The sequence below is a fragment of the Harpia harpyja genome, chromosome 1 (assembly GCF_026419915.1).
Source record: "Harpia harpyja isolate bHarHar1 chromosome 1, bHarHar1 primary haplotype, whole genome shotgun sequence".
NCBI lineage: Eukaryota > Metazoa > Chordata > Aves > Accipitriformes > Accipitridae > Harpia > Harpia harpyja.
Window position 1 is genome coordinate 5,867,099 of NC_068940.1, and position 20,803 is coordinate 5,887,901.

At 38.6% G+C, this 20,803-nt stretch overlaps 1 long non-coding RNA gene across 7 annotated transcripts in view; it reads left to right on the plus strand.

Moving 5' to 3' along the window:
• Positions 1 to 89: 89 nt before the first annotated feature.
• The window catches only part of LOC128149462 (uncharacterized), a 31,189-nt gene continuing 10,475 nt past the window's right edge, over positions 90 to 20,803 (plus strand). For 3 of the 7 annotated variants that reach the window (XR_008237646.1, XR_008237697.1, XR_008237687.1), the window contains exons 1-2: positions 90 to 6,315; positions 19,017 to 20,399. This is a non-coding gene — a long non-coding RNA (uncharacterized LOC128149462). The remainder of the gene's footprint in view (positions 6,316 to 19,016; positions 20,400 to 20,803) is intronic. The other 4 variants (XR_008237659.1, XR_008237656.1, XR_008237675.1 and 1 more) reach the window with 4 other exon arrangements.

The window sequence follows — 20,803 nt, forward strand, 5'->3', positions numbered from 1 at the left end:
TCCTGGTGCTACCTTAGAAACTGGCCTTATTCTATAGAGGACATTGAATGATAACACTGCGAGTCAGCTGACTGCTGTGTCACAGAGCTGCTGCTTTCTACATTATCGCAACTGCCAGAGCTCTTACTGCTGCAGTTTTCTAGTCGCAGTGCGGCAAAGCAGACGCATAGAACCAGGCACAAAGCAGCATAGATTTTTTTTATTCTTGCCTTTTTCATACGAGGGAAATTTTCCTGGTGTTAGCATAGGAACAGACACGCAGCCTGGATGTGTTGGCTTCAGCCTGGCAGCGTTTTCAGCTGAGCAGGGACTGCTCGGAGCTCTGTACCCAAACTGCCTCTGAGGAAGAACACCTGGTTTCCCACTTTGTGTACTAAGAGGGGTTTTTTTATGCCACGCTGATATACCTGCAGCAATAGGACAAAGGAGATGGTACTTGTCACTGTTTGTCTGACTGGGGCCTTTGCAGGCACTCCACTGCCGAAGCCGTGCCAGCGTCCCAGGGTCATATAGATTGGTAATCCAGATTGCCGCAATTTCTTACATCAGTTAGAGCAAAGCTCAAACAAGAAACCAGACTCTCTGACCTAAATCAATCCCAGTCCTTCTGGATACAGGGCAGCAGTCGACTAGCAATGACACAACCAGCCATCAAGTGGAGAGTCTCTGGGATTGCAATCTGTATCAGTTGGAGTCTGAGAGAATGAAACCCTTTCGGTTATCCAGTCGCTTCTCCTTCTTCTAATACTACAATTACTACAACTACTACTACTTCTGTTTTTCTTGCCTGTAAGAAGCTATTAACTGTGCTTGGTCTCTGAGTGTATATTTGCGTGGATTAGTCTGCCTATAATGCAGTCCTTATCTGCTCCTGCTGGAAATCAGGGCACGAAGTCAGCCTGCTTTAACAGTTGTTTCTTTCTGCGTGATGCTATGCAACTAGAATGGGTTACACTGACAACAAAGGAACAAGCACAAAGCACCACTTTCTTTGCTGGACTGTTACAGGAACATAACTCTTCTTCGATATGACGCCCTGGTCTCTTCTCTTTGCTGGTTTGTTGGGTTTGTTTTTTTTTTTTAAAAATTCATCTAATTGAAGAGCCTAGCAGACACCATCGTGGATGTGGTTTTTAATGATTTGGAAAAGACAGCCTGTGGAGACTGCGATTTGAGACAGCAACACATTTAGGTTATTGCCAATTTGAAATACTTGGTTTGTGAAGCACAGCCCTAAGGGACGAGCTCAGTAACTGAGAAAGAGATGGTAGATAAAGAAATAAAAATGACAAGCGTAATGGAGGCTCTGCAAAAGAGACTGTCAGAGAATCAGTTCATGGATGGCAATTTCACCAGTCTGAATCTGAATAATTCATAGATTGAAATTACCCTGCTTTCACCTTTCCATTTAAACCGGCATGATCTGAATCTCTAATAAATTTTCAAGATAAAGTAAAATGCCAATTTGAATCTGAAGAGCTTTTAAAACCAGATGCTACACCCTGAATCTTTCGATACCTTTCACAATTATCCTGTGAGAACCGCACTTCATCACGAAGCACCATTACCAGTGAAAATTACTGTGATTACAATAGCAACAATAGAATACCATCAAATGATCTCTAATTTACCTAATTTACCAAGGCTGACTGTGTGCCCATTGTGTTTCACTACGTCTGGCATTGGATCAATATCACAGTGGAACAAAAATGCCTTAGTGTGTGCTTCCTTTTGGTACCTTTAACTTTGACAGCACAGGAAAAATCTATCTACTGTTAAATGTTTTTACAGCCAATCTACATGCCTGCTGTAGGATCTGATTGATTCTCCATGATTTTCTTTAGTTCTTGGGTATTGGATGTCATTGTGTTACTAATTTGTTTATAACGTATACTCATGCACAAAGGCTGCAGCAAACGAGTACCAGCAGAGAGACCCTGCACTGCTGCTGCAGTAGCAGCGCTCTCGCAGGGGAAGCCAAACCGACTTCGGTGCCTTATGTGAATAATTACTCGTGTCTGAGTTAGAAAGGCTTTCTAGCATCACCGGTCTCGGTTGTACTACGTGAAAAATGTATGCAAAAGCCATGGTCAAGAAAAACGATCGCGTGTAATACTAACAAGATTTTTCCCCTATTCAGCAATTAGCATGTGGTCGTGAGAGACAGGCTGCGGCTCCTTCTGTAGATGTGTGTCTGTAGGTACGCGTGCACATTCATAAATGTAAAGACACTGTGCTTTGTGAATATGTGCCGATCACTGAAAGTAACAACTTTTTCTGACAAGCCAGGCGCAGTGTTTTGCCACAATCTGCTGGGTTGTAACAAATCCCTGGTTTGGAGGTGTAAATTTCCTATAGGATGATGCATGACTTCTGGAACAGTAAGTACCATTTATGCAATATGCTGGTGCCTATAGCTACGCTACAGACTAGTATTTTAAGCATAGTTCGAGTCCTTGTAGCATAACCACAATGTGGAGAAGTGAGAAACACGTACAGAAGGCTAGAAACAGGCATTCTTCATGGAGACGACTGTATCTGCTGCCTGTATGTGTGTGAGTTGTACACTTCAGGCTTGTTTTTCGTTTTATAACCAGATTTACTCAGCCTTCAGGGAATATTTTCTAAGGAAGGAAGGTAAGCAGTATTTCTTCTTATTCATATGACTGTGTTGTATTTCTTTGGGGGAAAATGCATGTTTGTAGCACATAGTTACATAATACAGCATGATCTCATGACATCTAATTAAAGGTTTCAGTATTTGTTCATGTTAAAACTGGACAGGAAAGCAGATTTAAAATATGGCTTTTTATTCAAAATACACTTGTAGAAATGCTACGCTAAAAAGAATTTAACGATTGGGTTTGTATTCAGATTTGACTCTAATGTCATTAAATAAGAGCCTATTCTACCTCAATAATAATGTTCTTGAAACCTTTAGATTTTAGATATTTTGTCTTCTTAAAACACAATTTACTGTACCTCTGCATTTTCTGTATAGGAGTGGAGCCTGTTCTCTAGAGGTAGAAGAGCCAGAAGATTTTACAGCTTGAGCTGTGATAACAAAGGAATTTGAAAGGGCACAAAATATGATTATAGAAAAATCTTGAATTTTAAATTATTCAGTAATGTGATTTAGCAAACTGTTTTTCTTAGACAACATACTCTCAAGTTACTACACTATCTGGATTTAATTAGTCCATTCACTGCTATATTTATATTCTTCATTTTCACACAGTATTCAAAACTTAACAAAGAAAAATCCTTGTGCACAGCAAAGACTGAAACTCTGGTGAAAGTGTAAAACCTACATTGTGTTACTGGGGTAATAAAATCAAGAGATTCAGACTCAACTTTGCGGAAAAGAACTAGGTGTTTTGGTTTAACTGTTTTATGATGAGCATTTCATGTTTTTGTGTATGCAAAAATAACATATACTGATATAACTACCATACTGCAAGGACCATGCAAACAGGAATGTGAATGTTTTGCAAAACACCATACAAACACCTGCTAGCATTTACATTATTGTTATTACTGCCACAATCTACTAGTATCCTATACTCTCTTGAAATGGTGGTCTGTTAACCATTTTGATTCTATGGAGTATTTGCAATCAGCATTTTTTTATCAGTCTTATCTGCTGTGACAGTCTGTAGAGAGTGGCTGGTCATGGGGTGCTAGGTGTCCTCATTAAGAACTGCAGGGCAGATCTAATATAGAGTTTACATGCTGTTGATGGCTTCATTTAAGGCCCCGATCCAAATCGTTTTGGGGATCCACGCTGGAGTCCTCTAACTTACTTTGTGTTTGTATTACCGAATTTTTAATGTGCCATTGGCTTTCTCCCACTGCTCTATACTGGCCTCACCTTTCAAAATATGCAGTGCTGGTCAGGCCTAAGGCTGTTTCTCAGTGTAAGTCGCTGCAGAAGTTGCCAGAGGATGTTATGACAGTGCCCTCACGAGGTGAGGTTATCTGTGAGACTCTGTGATGAAGTACTCTGAAAAAATTTGAAAGCCTCAGGAAGTAAACTCTGCCTTTTAGGCTGGTGTGTGTTTCAAAGAAGGCAGGATTGCAGTCTGCCAGTAGGATAGACTGCACATGCAAATGGGGAAAAAAAGCATTAAAACCTTTTCAGCCACAGGATCATGAAATAATATTAGCAATATTACCTCATAAAAAGCATTAAAATATAGTCAACTGTATCATCCATATATTTTCTGATATGGCTACAGCTAATCAGGTACAGCTACAGCTGAAGTGTTTAAGATGTATAATTGTATGTGTCGAAATAAATGGCAGACTGTGCAATACTAAACTTCTAACATAAAGCCACTAACTTTAGCAATATTGATTCAACAGTAAATCTTCATTACATCACAAGATGTATTAGTCTGGTTTTGTGCTTATGTTTTTCACTGCGTTACACTTGCCTATAAATGAATCTGCAATGGCAAAGTAAGGGCCAAAACACTTCCTTTACATGAGTTCCCAATTAAATGCAAATATTCACTTGAGTAAAATTCCCTCTATGCGTTTGGTGGACCCATGCCCTCATCTGCAGCTAGGCAGCGATCATGATGCAGTGGCACATGTGAAAAACCTACTGGAGCCCATCCTATTACCACTGAATTTAATAGCAAGACTCCCTGTGTCATCTTCATAAAAGATGGATTAATTAATTGCCTTCCATTACAGCCTTCCTGTGAAAGTTGTTGCTGTTTTTTTCTGTCTTGATTGTAAGAGTCCAGTATAGTTGACACAACGTTGAAGAGAAGATGCTTTCTGTTCACCAGGACACGTGACCTGACCTGAGCTAAACGTACACTGAAACCAGCAACTCAGGAATGGTTTATTTGCAAATTGAAGGGGCCTGCTTGCCTGTAGTTTTGTTGATAATATTAGTGCTCACTCACTTGTCAATTCTGCATTCTTATCAGCTGCGACAAAACACACAAGTTCTGATCTGTAATGGTTGTATCTGTTTGGACAAGAGCCCTGAGGATAGGAGGGTCTGTTGTGGGTTTGGGTTTTTTTCACCTTACAGTTGCTTTGAATTAATTGCAACTGCCTGTGGAAATATGATCCCCTAAGAATGTAGAGAAATGCATTATTGATAAGTATGTATAAAATATCTCTAGATTCCTCTGCACTCTGGCTGCTGTGAATTTCACACCATTATTCCCAGTCAAAAGTGTTAGGAGGAAAGTGAGACTGAAGTAACTTGAAAGGATAACAGCAGCATTTCCAAACCAACCATTTCGACATAGGAAATTCAGAGTTAAACAGAAGAAAATCCAAATGGGTTCATAGATACAATTAAAATATCTAAGCAGCTTACTCCCTTTTTGCTGCCATGTGATAACTGCAGGATTTGATAGAGGTAAATAATTTTGCCATTTCAGTTTATATTATATAGATACAATCAAAAACCACCTTTGGCTTTTAAAGTATTTGCATCACGTTTCACAGTATCAGTTCAGTTTCTTTATGGACTATAAACGTATACCTGCTCTGTGCTTTTAGCTACATAACTGTAACGTAACCAAAAGTTCTGAAAATTGAATGATTTCTGACTGACCAAAAGGGGGAAATCAATTCCGAAACGGGAATTGCAGTGGAGGCAATGGGTTTCCCAGGTCTCATGCCAACAGAGCTTCTTGTTGTGGGTTTTCTAGATCAGGTTAAAGTCCTCATTGTGTTAGAATTTGTCCTAATGAACACAAAGTTAAAAATGAGTGGGAATTCAAAATATGTCCCCATTTGTGCCTGAAAAATTGCGCTTTTTTCTCTAACTACATCTGATACTCTTTCTGCCACAGGTCTTGTCTCAAAGTTTACCAGGGAATTGTATCCAAAAGCATATTTGCAATAATATACCTCATTCGTAGCTAGTCATGCATAGCCAAGCACACACAATGAATTAACACCTGTGGAAAATGCTAAATTGGGAAATGCTGTTAAAATGGGAAAAAAAAATTTGATAGATTGTAGAATTGCCATTGTACTGTTCACTTATACTCAGTATTTCACAGAGATTGTGCAGAAGTGAACGTACAGTTAAATTATACGCAGTGAAAGGTTCAGTAGGAAAAAGCCTTTTCTCGTACTCACCCGTTTCTGTTTCTTCTGCCTCCTATGTTCATTCAAAAACCGTCTCCAGTGGCACAACAGTCACAGCAACTGGCCGCCCCTCTGACCTGCAGGCAGTAAGTGATGGTAAGAAGCTTCACCAAGGTGGGAAACGGAGGAGATCCCGCATCCTCTGCTCCTAACGGCAATGCCCGGGTTGGCGGGGCTAGGGGAGAGGAGGTATGCAGAGGGGCCTTCAGGATGGGAGACTCTCTATATGCTACGTACTTCTGAACGCTATAGTACAGCAAAAGTGCAAAAATGTCATTATTAAGTAATTAAAGAGGAGTAGGAACATCTTTAGTTTCTATGTTTTCACAGGCAGCTCTTCTGTAAACTTGTCATATTTATACCTAGCATGAGCATCATGTATTGAAACTCCAAATGACCCAGAAAATTTAACTTGCCAATCAATATTGTGACTGAGGAAAAAGTTTCCATAACCCAATACACTACAATAATGTTTCCTTACATACATATACACAGGCCCAGTGTTACTCTTCAAAAACAGCTTTAAGGCCTTTTTATTTGCATGTTAATGTAGCTAACCATGCCACTGCACCTGTAATATCTATGAGTTGACCATATATTTCATATTAGCTTAAGCAGCTATATCCCATTTAAATTGGCAGTTTTGGCAATGGCATTTTTGCCTTTCCTTTGAGTGATACAGCATGGCCTGTACGATGCATAGAATTAGCATGGATTATTGCAATTCCTTTTCTAAAAAGGAATTATTTTCTTCAAAGCTCGTCTGTACTAAACTTATCCCCTACCTTTTCATGAGGGGCAGTCTCCGTCTTTGGCAAGCTGATGGGCTTGATCTGGTTATGAATTGCTTGCAGTTTCTGCTTTTGTGGTATTCTGTGTTTGTTTTATTATATTTAGGAGTTGGAGTGCATCCTTTCCTCTGCCACAGAACTTGATGCTAGGCAATTACTAAAACCAAACTTTTTAATGATATGCACTTCATATTCCGAATGCCCGACAGTTGTGTGTGACTTGCTGAATTCGTGAGCTCTTACAACAGTATCTGGAGTCCATGGGAGTATGTGTAGGATGGATTCTCTGTAAAGGAATAAAAAACGTAGCTTTCAGGTGCTTCAGATTGTTTGCCCTAATTTAGACAACACTTGTGACCTTAATCTCTGGGTCTTTATTTTTGTAAATAAGTCTCTCTAAACAGAATTCTTTCACCGTATAGGGCACTTTATGAAAACAATTTCATTAACAAATGTGAGTCAGATAACGAATAGGTAAGTGTTAGGGGAAAATCCTGCTGGAAATTAGCACTCCCATCATCAGTGCTGTCTGTGGTAAATTAGCAGCACGCTCTTCAGGAAATGAGGACAAAAAGACTGAATGGCTGCTCATTGAGAGTTTGTCTTGAGCACAGAGTAAGTTTTGTGCCCCTTGCTGTTGGTTCTTCTGTCTATCTCAGCATTTTCCCATTTTGGAAAGCAACCTTCTTGTCACGATCTCTCTGCCCACTTAAGGCACCGTTCCCCGGGCTTCCCACTCCTTTCCTAACAGCTTTGCATCCCCACCACTTCCCACCCTAGGTCCCAGTCTTTGGCTAGTCAATCCTAACCCTCTCCAAATAGACTTTTTTTTTTGCCGTCCCACTTTTCACACGCCTTCCTGCCCTCCAGTTGAGCTTTTGTTTCCAGTTGCTTTGTTCTTTATTGTTCTGGTCTAGCCTTCAAAGTATAGGCAGCACCAAGCACCCAAATGTGGGTGGATTTTCAGGGAGAGAGCAATAGGTACGTCTCCCAGGGAGAACGCCTCCTGCGTTGTTCTCCATCTCTACTGAGTTCTTCAAGGCACACAGGCACAAGAACATTTCCTGTATTTTTAAACAGGAGTAAGGCCAAGAGCTTACAAATAATGGAATAATAACAATAATTAGCAACAACAATAGAAACAAGGAGGGGAAAAAAATCTCCTCATGCAAAGGCCCTGTGTGGAAAATACCAGCTGAGTGGTTAAAATCTGGCAGGATTGTAAGCATCAGAGAACAAGGTGATGCAAATGAAAAGTGCTGAGAAGCTTTAACATATTCAGTTACCTGCATATACTTCCTACGCCTATGCCACATACAGATTTGTAAGTACATACCTTCATAAAACTGGGAAAAGAATGACTTTATTATGTGTATCTTTTCTTTAAGAGCAATAAGAACATCCTAATTCTGTATTTGGGAAATATATATACATAACTTGGGGGAATTTTGATCACTAGCTAATGCACAAAGGTTATAAAATTGACTACCCCAAAGAATTTTAAGTTTCAGTGGTACTTTGGGGATGCGAGGGGCAAAAAATAAAATATAGTTGTCAAGGGGTATCATAAATGTGTGAAAAAGACTGGATACCTAACCGTAATAAAACTTTTTGTATATTTAAAAAGCATTAAAATGCTGTCTTAATTTGGTACTGAAAAATTCCCAACCTTCATACTGTCTTGGATTTGGAGAGTTCCTTTCATCTTCCACTACAGCAGTGGCCCAGGGACTCTCGGTAGGTACATACTTCTGAACAGGTAGTTTATCTTATTTGTAGATGAGTAGTCCACTTTCTTCCACAATTTCTGTGCATTCCTAACAATTGCCTGGAAAATATTTGCATTGCTATATATTTAGCCACAATACCTATCAAGAAAAAACAATGTCATTGTGCAAAGCACTGTATGAAGGGAAAACAAAAGATCTACACTTTGGAGTTGATTTTTATCTGACTGAAGAACAGTCACTAACCATTTGAGAAAGCAATGTGCCATTTTGAGATATTCAGAGAAGATAATTTTTAGAAAACACAGAAAAAAATAAAGCTATAAACTATAAGCTGCAATATTCACATTATACATGTAATCCAGTTTTTGAACAACCTCATTACAATTCTCTTATCTATTTTTATCAAAAATGCAAATGTACTTGTAGTGATGAATTGATGATTGCATTTAAAAGAAAGGGTGACTCCCCCTCCTTCCCCCCAAAATAACTGTGGTTTCAGGCACTGATTAGGTGTTAGAAAAAGTAAAGATTTTAATAATAATAATAATAACAACAACGACCACCACCAATCACTCTTGGAGCATTCATAAATTTATATGTAGCAGAATGTAATTTAATTTGCATATAAGTCTTGAACAGACTCCCATCTGCCAGTGCCAGTTTTTAAAGCTCCTTGTGTCTTCTACAAAGATTTAAGAACTTATCGGGCCTGGGCTGGAGTGACTTCTAGAAATAAGGTAGCCAATATTCTGTATTGTCAGTGGTCACTTAAGTATAATGCAAACAGGTCTTTCATGCTCATGTAACAACCTACCATGTTGACAGAAAAGTTTCTGGATTTTTATTGAAACAGCTGACACTAAGTTGCTTATTTTCATTACCTACAGACAGAACACTGCACTTTTAAGAGACAGATTCAAAGTAAGAGAATCTAGAAAAGAAACTAATGTATCCTGGAATATCAGAAGCAGAGAAACTTGTTGGTTTAGACAGACATACAGTTTACCCCATAAGAATTCATGGATATTCCTATTATGTGTGCTTGCGTTTTGTAATTATTGTAACAGTAAAAGTTGGGCTGTTTTCTTGTTTTGTTTTTTAAAAAAGGTGATTATGAACTGCATCAGGGCTGGTTTAGTCAATATTGCTGTAAATGCATGAGAAAACTATTTAAATGAGTGGGCTGAAACTGAAGTTAGATGAAGGAACATGGCGGCTTTTGCACAATTAGGAATGTAATTTTCATTGATGATGGACAAATACCTAGTTATTTTAGAAGTGCCTGTCACCAAGTTTCTGAATAGTATGATACCTTTACTTTTTTCCTTATCTTTAAAGGTTTATTGCTGTTTGCAAAGTACTTTCATTTAATATTCTTCCCTACTCCCAAATAGGTTTATTCATTTTTCTGACAATTAATCTATATAGACACTACAGAGACTATTGAAACTGTATTTAATAGCTTCCCAAATATTAAATTTTCCTGTTGGATTAAAACATAGTCTATTGGGAAAACTTACTTCAAAAATCAGCACATCCAAATGGCAGAGACAGAAGAAGGACTTGTAGGAATTCAAACTAGCCTGACACAAAGATAAATCAGAAATCATGGGTTATTGCCTCTTTTTCATGATATTTTCAATATTGATGACCACTAGAGCCTTGCTACTCATTTCATTCTTTGAAGCTCAGTTGGCTAGTTAAATCATTAATCCTTTCAGGGTTGGAAAACTACTTGAAGAATAACTTTGGATCTTGCCTGCCCCTTTGCATCACAGCAGAGACATGAAAAGGCCACAAGTAAAACCTGGAGATTAAAAATTTAGATAAAATCTAACTACAGCAAAGAGAACGCTAGGAGTGGAGCATGGGGTGCAGGATTGAGACATGAGCAGAAGTTAGAAGGGATGGGACTAAAATCTGATCTTCATTGCTTCTTAACAATAATCCTTGGCAGGGTACTCTACCTAGTATAAGCCAAATCATCTCTTTGAATCCCTGCCGATCTTCTAGTGTCTGCTCATGACCTCTTTGCCATCAGCAAAGGTGTAAAACTTAACCAAGAGACACCTTTGCTTTCATCTACCTGAGCTCTACTGAGCACTGATCGTACCCAAGGTGTTAAATTTCCTCCCATATTGTAGCTGCATTTTCATTGTGCACGACCTTCAGAAACACACAATAACCTGGCACTTTTTTCTTTGTTTCTCTGCCCTGGAAATTGTAGTTTCACTTTCAAAAGCTAAATCAAGAGCTATTCATTTACAAGCGATAGCAAAACTTTACCAAGTCCCACCTGCTGACTGGGTGCTACTGGGATGGGCAGACGGAACTTCACAGGGGGGGAACGCATTCCTCAGCAGTCCCTTGTCACTTGTTCAATAAACGAGTCATGGTGCCCTCCTAGGAGCTACTGATGAGGAGAAATAACAATTCCTCATTGGAAATATGTGTCCTTCTAAACCAGACCATAACACTATCAAAAAACTCATTTGTACTGCCCAAGCAGAAGTAAAAATGTAAAGAAAAAAAAAGTGAAAATTGGCAGCTGTCTCATGAGCATCACAGCTAGGAGCTGAGTGGCAACTTCAGACATAAAGAATTTGAAATTGCTTTCTTAATGATGTGAGCTCCTCTTATTCTTAAAAACTTACTGAGGCCTTCAGGCTTGGAGTTTCAGTTAGCTGTTAGTTGCAAAAGCTACTGAATACAGTAGCTAGTAACTATAAGTAAGAAGGGGTTAAAAAGGAAGAAGAACAAAAACAGGTTCATGCAAAGGTGAATTCAAGTGAACCAGAAATAGAGTTTCATACTTTTAACTATTTTGCATTATTTTTACTACATCTTTGCATAACTTGATTTTGGTCAGCATCAAAACTGGCAACATATGGAAATAGCTCCCTTTATCTAAATTTCTCTAATTTGCTTCTGTGGCCATTAGGACTATTTTATTTTTTCAGCAAATGGAGTGAGGTCTGTTACAGCCAGCCCACATATGGTGCTTCTCCTTGAGGAGCAAGGTGGGAGGTTGTATGTGCCCTTTTCCTCTATGTGGTACAGCCAGACTCCTCCAGTATCTGGTCAAATACACTTATCTATGTGATTTCCCATATATTGTTATGTTTTGACATACTTTCATAATATTTGATGAGCAAGTACCAACTGTAAGCTAATAGCTATGCATACTGCAGTTGATAATACATTTTCTTCCGTAATAAATCCTTTGTAAGTGCACTTACAGACAATATAAGTGATAAATAATTTATGATAAAAAATACATTTATAATTATATACATATGTGTACCCATACACTCGCAAACAATAATTTTTAACATGACTTTATGCATATGGAACCATTTAACTTTGTTTTCAACAGGGTTCTGTCCCTTGTTTATATTTTGACACTGATAGGGGAATACCTCTACTTTGCCTTTGCAATGTTTTGTTTTTCTTTCTGCTGCTTGGCTTTGCTGATGCAAGAATGTAGATTAGTTTTTAAATAACTGTAATTCTTCAGATGGCATAGTGGTATACCACAGATCTGAATTTCAAGAGCCACTACAGTGTTGGATGAACCATGTTTATTAGCTATTAATAGTAAAACTATTACAGGCATCAGAGGCTGCACAAGAAAACCTTAAGAAGTGCTTTAATGTTGGATCTCTAGGCTAAACTCCTGACTGCAATCTCAGCAAATTCTTTCTGTGTTTGTGGAAATTAGTTTCATAACATTTTCCTTATTTTCTTTGGACACCCTTCCTGTATTTTAAGTTATTCTTCTAACTCAGATATGTTTGGTTTATGTTTGCTTCTTTCTTTCTGATATTCAGATTCCATCTTTCTGTGGTAATCATCAGGTTTTTTTCTTTTTCCTAATACTCTTTTAGACTAACAGCAAATGCTCATCTGAGGAGCCAAATTTGGCCAGATTGGTATAAATAAATAGGCAGACATTATTTTCCAGCTGTCTCCCATTGCTGTCCACACACGCTGATAAAACTGTTGTCTAGAACTTTAAAGACTAAAAGAAGACAACAAGGCAAAATAAAAGTAGTAGAAAGATACACTATAAAACCCGAGAAAATTAGCATGTGACAAATTGCATCTTTCTGTTAAAAAGAATTAGCTTCCAACCACTGAAGTACAATGTGATACCTATTTATCAAGTTAAATTGTTTTCTTGTTGCAAAGCACAAACTTAATTACAGAGATCATTTACATATGGATGGCATTTGCTTAAGCAATATTTCTAACACTGTATGCATAAGTATGATTTAATTTCAATTTTTTTTAACCCCATGCTTCCAGAAAATAGGCAAACATAATGCTGGAAACAAGCTCCTGGATGATCAAAATGCAGTCCTTTACTTACCCAGGGAACTATGCCCGCAGCATTTTCCATGAACTTAACAATCCTCATCATTAAATAGCTTGAGTTGTTATTTTTTTGTCCCCACTATTTGTATTAAAAAAACTACTCTAGAACCTCACCACTTTTATGGTCAGAAACCTTCTAATTTCCAGCCTAAATTTATTCATGGCCAAATTACACCCATTTGTTCTTGTGCCAACATTGTCTGCTAGAGTAAATAGTTCTTTTCCTTGCCTACTGTTTACCACCCTATTGTGTTTTTAGAGAATAATTATTTCCTGTATCAGCTTTTGTTTCTGCTAGACTAAACAAGCAAAAATTTTGCAGCCTTGCTCTTAAAATGACTTCTCTCTGGTAATCTCTGCAGCTCTTTTCTTTACCTGTTTCATCTTCCATGAGCATGATGTAAAAAATCTCTGTGAGATCTCTCAGGTGCCTTAAACAGTGGCACAGATATTTTTCTTTTTTCTGCTAAGAGATAGTTTAACTGGTTCATCTTTGGATGGCATTTGCTTTTTCATGGTCGTATCCCACTGGTAACTTAATAACCCTGCAGTCAGCTAAGATGTATACCTAGATCCATCTCCTATGTTGTTTACAGCTGATATGCTCCTAGTTTATAGCAGATTTTCTTATTAATCCTCAAGTGTGTGTATCCACTGCCAACACTACATGTTTAAGAGCGCATTTAGCAGCGTGCGTTTTTAATGTGCTTTTTCCAAGGGTAACACCTTTTGGATAAATTGATAATAGATAATAGAAGAAGAATAATGTTGGGAGACAAAGGGAGGTACTCACCACACTGACAGTACCAGGCACTGACAGCACCAGGACTAAGAAATTTTCACAAGTTCTTCAGAGTAATATGGTAGAACATAAAGGTTTGAGTGTGCTATGGTGTGTGCAGTTCCTTAGGAAATTCTTTTTTGGTCTTGTATACTCACAGCTGCTTGAATATTGCATTCTAGTTGGGGAAAAAGGTTGTTGGCTGCATTAGAGCAGGAGCTCCCAAAGGCACCTATGGAATCTTTCAAGATGGCATGAAAGGAGCGTGAGGGAACACGGGGCCCACCACCTCCTCCCAGGGAGCTTGGGGAAAAGGCTTCTGGGTTGCATTTGCTGCCCAAGCAGCCAAATGTCTTTTCTGGTGTGTATCTGAAGCTCAGCACGCAGCTGGCAGCTACGGCGTCTACCACAGTAATAGAAAAGAAAATGATGGTGGTATCTAAAGCAAATTAATTTGGAGAATCTCTGTATTAGAGTGCTCTGTAGAGGTAGTAGTATTCACAAGCCATTTCCTAGAAATCACACCACCGTAGATCTGTCTTTTTACTTGGTTTTGCTTATTTTTTAAAGTTGGCGTAACAATTAAAGACTTGAGACTTTGCAGAGTCTGTATCTTTGAAGTAGCAATGCAATATTTCTTTACATGAGTGTTTCAAAATAATTAGGATTATCACATCAATACTTCTAGAGTTGTTCACAGTAAAAAAGCTTTGATACTACCTGGTTGTAAAGGTTCCATTTAAGAGCCATACATTTTGGAATGAAGAATATATAACTCTTAGGTTTTAGAAGACATTGACATTTTCAGAAGCATGTTAATGATTTTGGACTGCAAGCTCAACTAGCTAGGAGTTGGGAAACTTTCAGTCCTTCGGAAAAGGACCGAAATGTTCTTACTTTGTTGTGGAAGCCAGCAATTTATAAAACACCTTTATAGTTGTACAATCATAGAGAGCAGAAGACTAGTGTATTCCCACACTTACTAGCAAGAGCTTCACCATTTATTAGAAAGATGAACTACGTTTTTGAGGGATTGTTTTTAGAGGGAGAAAGATTATTTAAAAATCATGTGATAGATTTTTTTTTTTTTTTTTGCATAAAAGCACTGGGATGAGAAAATTTATTCAAAAGAGTTATCTGCTAGGGCATGCAGCTTTAGAGAATTCTTGAAATATCTTTTTGTCAGTTTCAAATTTGATGGGAATCTGCTTATTGGGAAGGGAATCTGTATCTATTCAGGATTATTTTATTAAGTTATTAAAAGGTAGTTTTACTTAATGTGCCCTCATTGACTATTGCTATATAATACCTTCTTTGATGTTGAAGTGGTGAACAAATTAACTTTTTGGTGCATTATTAGTAATGTTTAATATGTTGTATTCTGTTTAGGGCATCCCTGTGGAGCTGATAGCTGTGGACTAATGCCTGGTATACTAAGCAGGCAAGCTTTGAACATCTTTCGGTGCTAACATAACGACTTTCACCAAAGGAGGAAGAAGTCTTGATATTTTTCATTTTGTTAAGCTGAGCTTGGAAGGCTTTGATTTTATAAATCCCAGGATCTATGACTTAAGTAAACCTAGCATATGCAAATAGTGGCTTCAAAAAGTAAATGAACTGATATTTCTGTCAGAAGAGTTTATTTCTCTTGACCCATAATTCACTGTCTTTTTAGAAATACTTGAGACATGTTCAGACATCAGAAACTTGCAGGCCTCCGCTGCAGCAGGGTGCAACCAAACGATCATTCTGACTTTACAAGATTAACTTTAAAGCAGTTCTTTCCCCTAACTCGCCTCTTTCTTTTTTTGCTAGTTGTAGTTAGTAAAAGTATTTGGCAAACCAGGACAAAGCTAGTCATTAGTCTCTTCTCTTTAGACAATGATAGACTTACTGTGTTGCTAAAGGAAAGGGATTTGCAAAGTACCTTACAGAAAGAAACATGTAGTGGATGGTAATACTATCCTACCAATTTTAATCTGGTAGAGGTGTTAGGCTAATTAAGAAAGAATTAAACTACACATAATGGATACCAGTCACATTGCTTAATATACTGCTGGAGGAAACAGAACCACAGGGGTGATGAAAGCATTGCAAGAGCATATATAGAAGAGAAATAAAATACAATTGCTGCATGCAAGTATAGTGGGTTTTACAGGTAAACATGGTATACTTGTTTGACAAGATGTTCTTTTACACAGTATAATTTTGCCATTAATACAGATTCTAGATAGAAAATATTTGTTAAGTTTTTTAAAATAGCTTGGGGAGGGGCAGTGAAGAGCAAGGAATCACCCTTCAGCAGTTATTTATACAGGAAATGTTTGCATTATTCTCTTAATATAAAATCATTATTTTTCCTTTTGTGTAGTACCTTCTGGTGCCATTTTAGAATTAAAATCAACAACTTTTTTCCAAGCTAAGAAAATTTATCTTTCTATGAGAAGCTGTCCTCATCAATAAGTTAATATAAAATACTGTTTGGCATCTACATGAAGAAGCATTCAGAAATTATTTTCTATGTAAAATGGAGAGAATTTTTTTTCTCAGTTATTTTCTCTCCATTTCTTGTGTTGGGTTCCTTTCCAATAGATTTCTTGGAGCTCTGACTCAGGGTGAAATAGATCTGTTTTTTCCTAAACAAAGATTTATTAGTACAGAGACATAGAGAAAAAAGTTGTGTTTAGGCATACAAATTTTTGGTTGTCTTCTCCATATTTTTAGACTATTTCCTTTTCTTTATACACTCAAGTCACATAAATCTGTTAGATGACCTAATTAGATACCTCAGTACCGTAACACCAGTGTGAGAAGAGCAGAAGGATATGACAAGTATCAATATCACGCTGTAAGGAGCGCCACGTCGATTCAAGAGCAAAAGCGGTAAAAATTCCACTCTGGGAATTCGGGGCCGCGCATCAGCACGGATGCCGCCGTGCCACGCAGGCTAACACAGACACCCGGCAGCTAGTGGGACGGCCCCCCCGGCGCCTTGCTCCAGCGCTGGCTTCGGCTTCCCCTTCAGTCTGCGGTGGGAGTGGTTTATAATAATAAGAGTTTACACTATAAGGCTTTTGGCAACTTCTTCCTGCTTCCGAGGAGTTTAACACTTAGCGCGACTCTATAGCTGGTGAGGATTTTTCTGTCTTTCAAGTAACTCCTTAAAATCGGGTGTTTCAGGGCATATCTTAACTTGTGTAGGTGACTAGAGTGTCGTATGTGATTAGTTGTTGACTTGTGGATTAAGAGAAGGCTGTATGTGTATCGTGCACAGTACACGTACGTGACTATTGAAAGGATACAGCAGGTCACAAATATGCTCCCATATCCACTGCCCACACATTTCCTGCTGCTTCACACACAGAACTACAACGGGCAGGGCTGATTTAGGAGGCTATTTGGGATCTTAATGGAGCAAGTAGTCCCAGGTGGAGCTGGGAAGTGAAGGAAACTGTACCAGCTGGGAGCCAAACAGCAGTAATGCAGGAACTGTGGGGAGGTGCTGCAGCTCATAAAGGTTTATAATATCATAGGTTACTGTAATTATTACAGAAACAGGAAATAAATAATCAATTCCTCCCTTACAAGCACTTTATATGAGACATCTGCGAAATGGTGGAGTTGAAAGGGAGATAAGGCTGTTCGTACTCTGTGCTCGAGCTGGATGTGGGTTACTCCCTTTCAGGTGGGTGGTCTAAGCTTCAGGTGATGGGAGTGGTTCCACGGTTTTTGAAGTTTTACTTTTTCTTCTTTTTTCATCTTCCTCCTGGCATATTGCTCTGCTTTCTCACGAACGGTGTCACTAGTAGAGCACTAACCAGATGTCTCAGCAGGGCTGTTTTCGTTTTGCTACCATAGTATATACTTACCCTGGGTCACCACGCTTTCTTTTGGATTACATGTTTTCCCCTCTATCTGAGCTTCAGCTGAACAATCTGTTCATTTTAAAAACACTAGCAAAAACAAGAGAGAAGAAAAAACTTACCCTTACAAATCACTTGCAAGTTCACCTCCGAATTGGAAGTTGGTCTTTCTTTTTTCCAATCCTGTGACTTTATTTTCAGCTTTGTTGAGCCTTTGCAGGCTTTGTGTCACTTCCGGAGTCCTGGAAAGTGGATTACTATAAATAAGAATAGAGTCTTAGAGGCTTTCAGTGTGAGTATCCAGGTTGAAAGTCCTTTTAACAAATTTAATCAGTTTAGTTAAAAAAAAAAAGAATCTTCCAAACCATTCTCCCTTTAGTAGCAGCACAAAAAAACAGGTGCTCAAACAAAAAGAAAATAGCAAATCCACTTATTCCTTAAAAGTATAAAATGTTAACAGAAAGGGTACTTTAAAGTAGTATGAGTGAGTACTATACACATGAACGCTGAATACATATTCCTTTAAAATCATCTAGTAAGGAAATAAAATATCCATTTGCATTTTACTCTTGCACATAGGTTTATTAAGATAATATCTGTATCTTTTTGTATGCTGAGCCATTGCTTTGCCTCTGCCTAAGCCTGTCCAAGGTGTATGAATATTGACTGTTTAATGTACACCCCATGGTGTATTATTGCTTACTTAAAGCATGACCTTGTTTTTTCTGTTAATTATATTTTCCCCTTGTAGGAAAGTAAGTTTACTCATTCTGAATCATGCCAAACCGCAAAATCTGGAAAGGAATATTGTGGCTCTACTTGGAAAGTACTAATTGGGCTTCCGCCATCACTGGGAAAGCTGTATAGTCTTTTATTATTTTAACTGGCCAAATGCCCTTTGTTACCACATTAACAGTCTCCCTATGGTGCCTGTAACTTTGATATTATTTTCACTTTTACGCTAAATTTGACCAGATGAAAGACACAAACCCTCCAATTTTGAAATAAAAAAATAGCATGTTTTGTTAATCCTGTATTTCAGAGGGAAAGCCTGTGAAAATGATAACCTATGTCTGCTGGCCAAAGTTTTTGTTCGGTAAACCCATCCTGCCAGCTGTTCTCATTGGCAAGAGGAAAGACAATATTTTGGTATCTTTAATTTTTCCATTTTAAAGCAGAAGTTTTGCTTGTGTCATCATTTAAATCATGCATGTTAACATCAGTCTGGCAAACAATACCGCACTTTATAAAGACCTCAGTTTGGATGGTATCACTGCGATGTTGCAATAAAGCTGTTTTAGACTATTAAATGCAACTTAAGTCACTTACTGACTACGAACTACTGCAGGTGCTCTGGACTGTGCTGCTGAAGAACTGCTTTTAAAGGCCTAAAGAAGACACTGAAGCAGATATATAGGTGCATTTGCATCTGATGTCACTGGGAGTTAAAGACACAAAATACCTCAAAAGACTGGCCTCTCACTCACGTGCCTTTGGTCCTCATCTCATGAGGTAGACTGGACAAGGATCAGCAAATGGTGACTTAGGTCCAGTCCTTAGCAAATGAGGAGGGATGGCCTCTGGCAGGAGACAGGAACACTGGCATTTCTAAGAGACAAAAAGCAGCCACCTAAAGCTCTAGGCTTAGCCAGATACACTTCCCGCACTGAGAATATCCCATTCAAAACGTGTACAGGGAACGTTCTCTCTTCAGCTCTCTCTCTGACTGCAAGCTTTAATTTCTGCTGAAACAGAAGGGGTGTTCTCATCATGCTTAACGTTTAAGAATGTCTTTCTCAATTTCCAGGTAACCTGAAGCCTGAGTGGTTACAGGCGTATTGGATCCCACACCTTGGCAGAGGATTATTTCTGCATGTATTCTGGGACAGCTCAGCACTGAAGACTTACAAGCAAAAAAAAAAAACAAAACTTGATTCTGCAACAGTTTGTTTAGATTCCTTCAAGGTTTCAAGGATTTCTTAAAGTCCTCAAGGGGCAAGACAAGCAAATTGATCAGGATAAAGCCAGGTTTCAAGTCTTTGCTTGTCTAGACGTAAAGCCTCTTTCACTAAAATGGAGCATGGGGGAAGACAAGGAAGTCTTTTAAAACAAGAGTTTCATTCATTTGGGCATTACCGTAATTACGCTACTGTCTTAAATGCTCTGAGGTTGATGGTGCTTGTGACCTTCCCAGTATGTTTCGTAAGGGGGACAGTATAACCTTGCACTGCCCCAAAACAGAACTGAGCCCTTCCATCTATTAAAGCTGTCTTAGGCAATTCAGTGAACACTGTAATGGCTCCTTTATAGGCCTCGACTTGTATTTGATAGTATAGGGCACATTCCAAGGAAAATGGGGATAGTTCCTGTGTTTTGCCTACTTACTGCTGTTGTAGCAGCTTGATGTAAAAACTGGTAACAAAATAGATGGTGCATTTTGTTAGCAGCGCCCAGCCCAACAACCACACTAATGATATTGTAATTATATCAGGGATGCAAGTTTGCTTTTAAATAGATTTCACCTGGCATCTGCAATATGTGAATTTAGAAAAAAAAAAAAAAAAAGTATTTTTTCAAGTTTTAATTTCCTCCAGAAGCATATAATAATTCACTGCCTTCTCCTCTCCTTCAGGTTAGCTCTCATCACCGCAGATACAGCTAGAAGTACGTATCTTTTGGCTGAAGTTTGCTTGCCTGCCGAACTGCCAGAGCCTTTCAGGGTACATTTCAGGTAAGGTAAATCCCTTAATCAAGGGCAAAAGCACTAGGGAAATATATTTTAAAATGAAAAATACATTTTGGTAGCACTCTTACAAGTTACTTCCCTGAATTTGGCTTTTTGCAGTTAGCATGCCTCATGCAACAGCCTGCCCAGTTCCCCTATGCCTCTATGTCATTATTAGAGTTTCACAAAGGAATTCTGGGTGGTACTTGTCCCAGAGAGCTTGGTCAGAGGGAAAATGTAAACCCTGGCTTCTCTGGAAGGCTGGCGTTCCTACGCTCCTGCTCCAAGATACTGCAGTGGGTGGCTGAGCACCCCGTGCAATGTAGTCCCACTGCTGGGGCATCGCCGGGTGATGCACTAGTACCTGCCCTGCGGGTTAAGTTACTGTCGTGGTTTAATCCCAGCCAGCA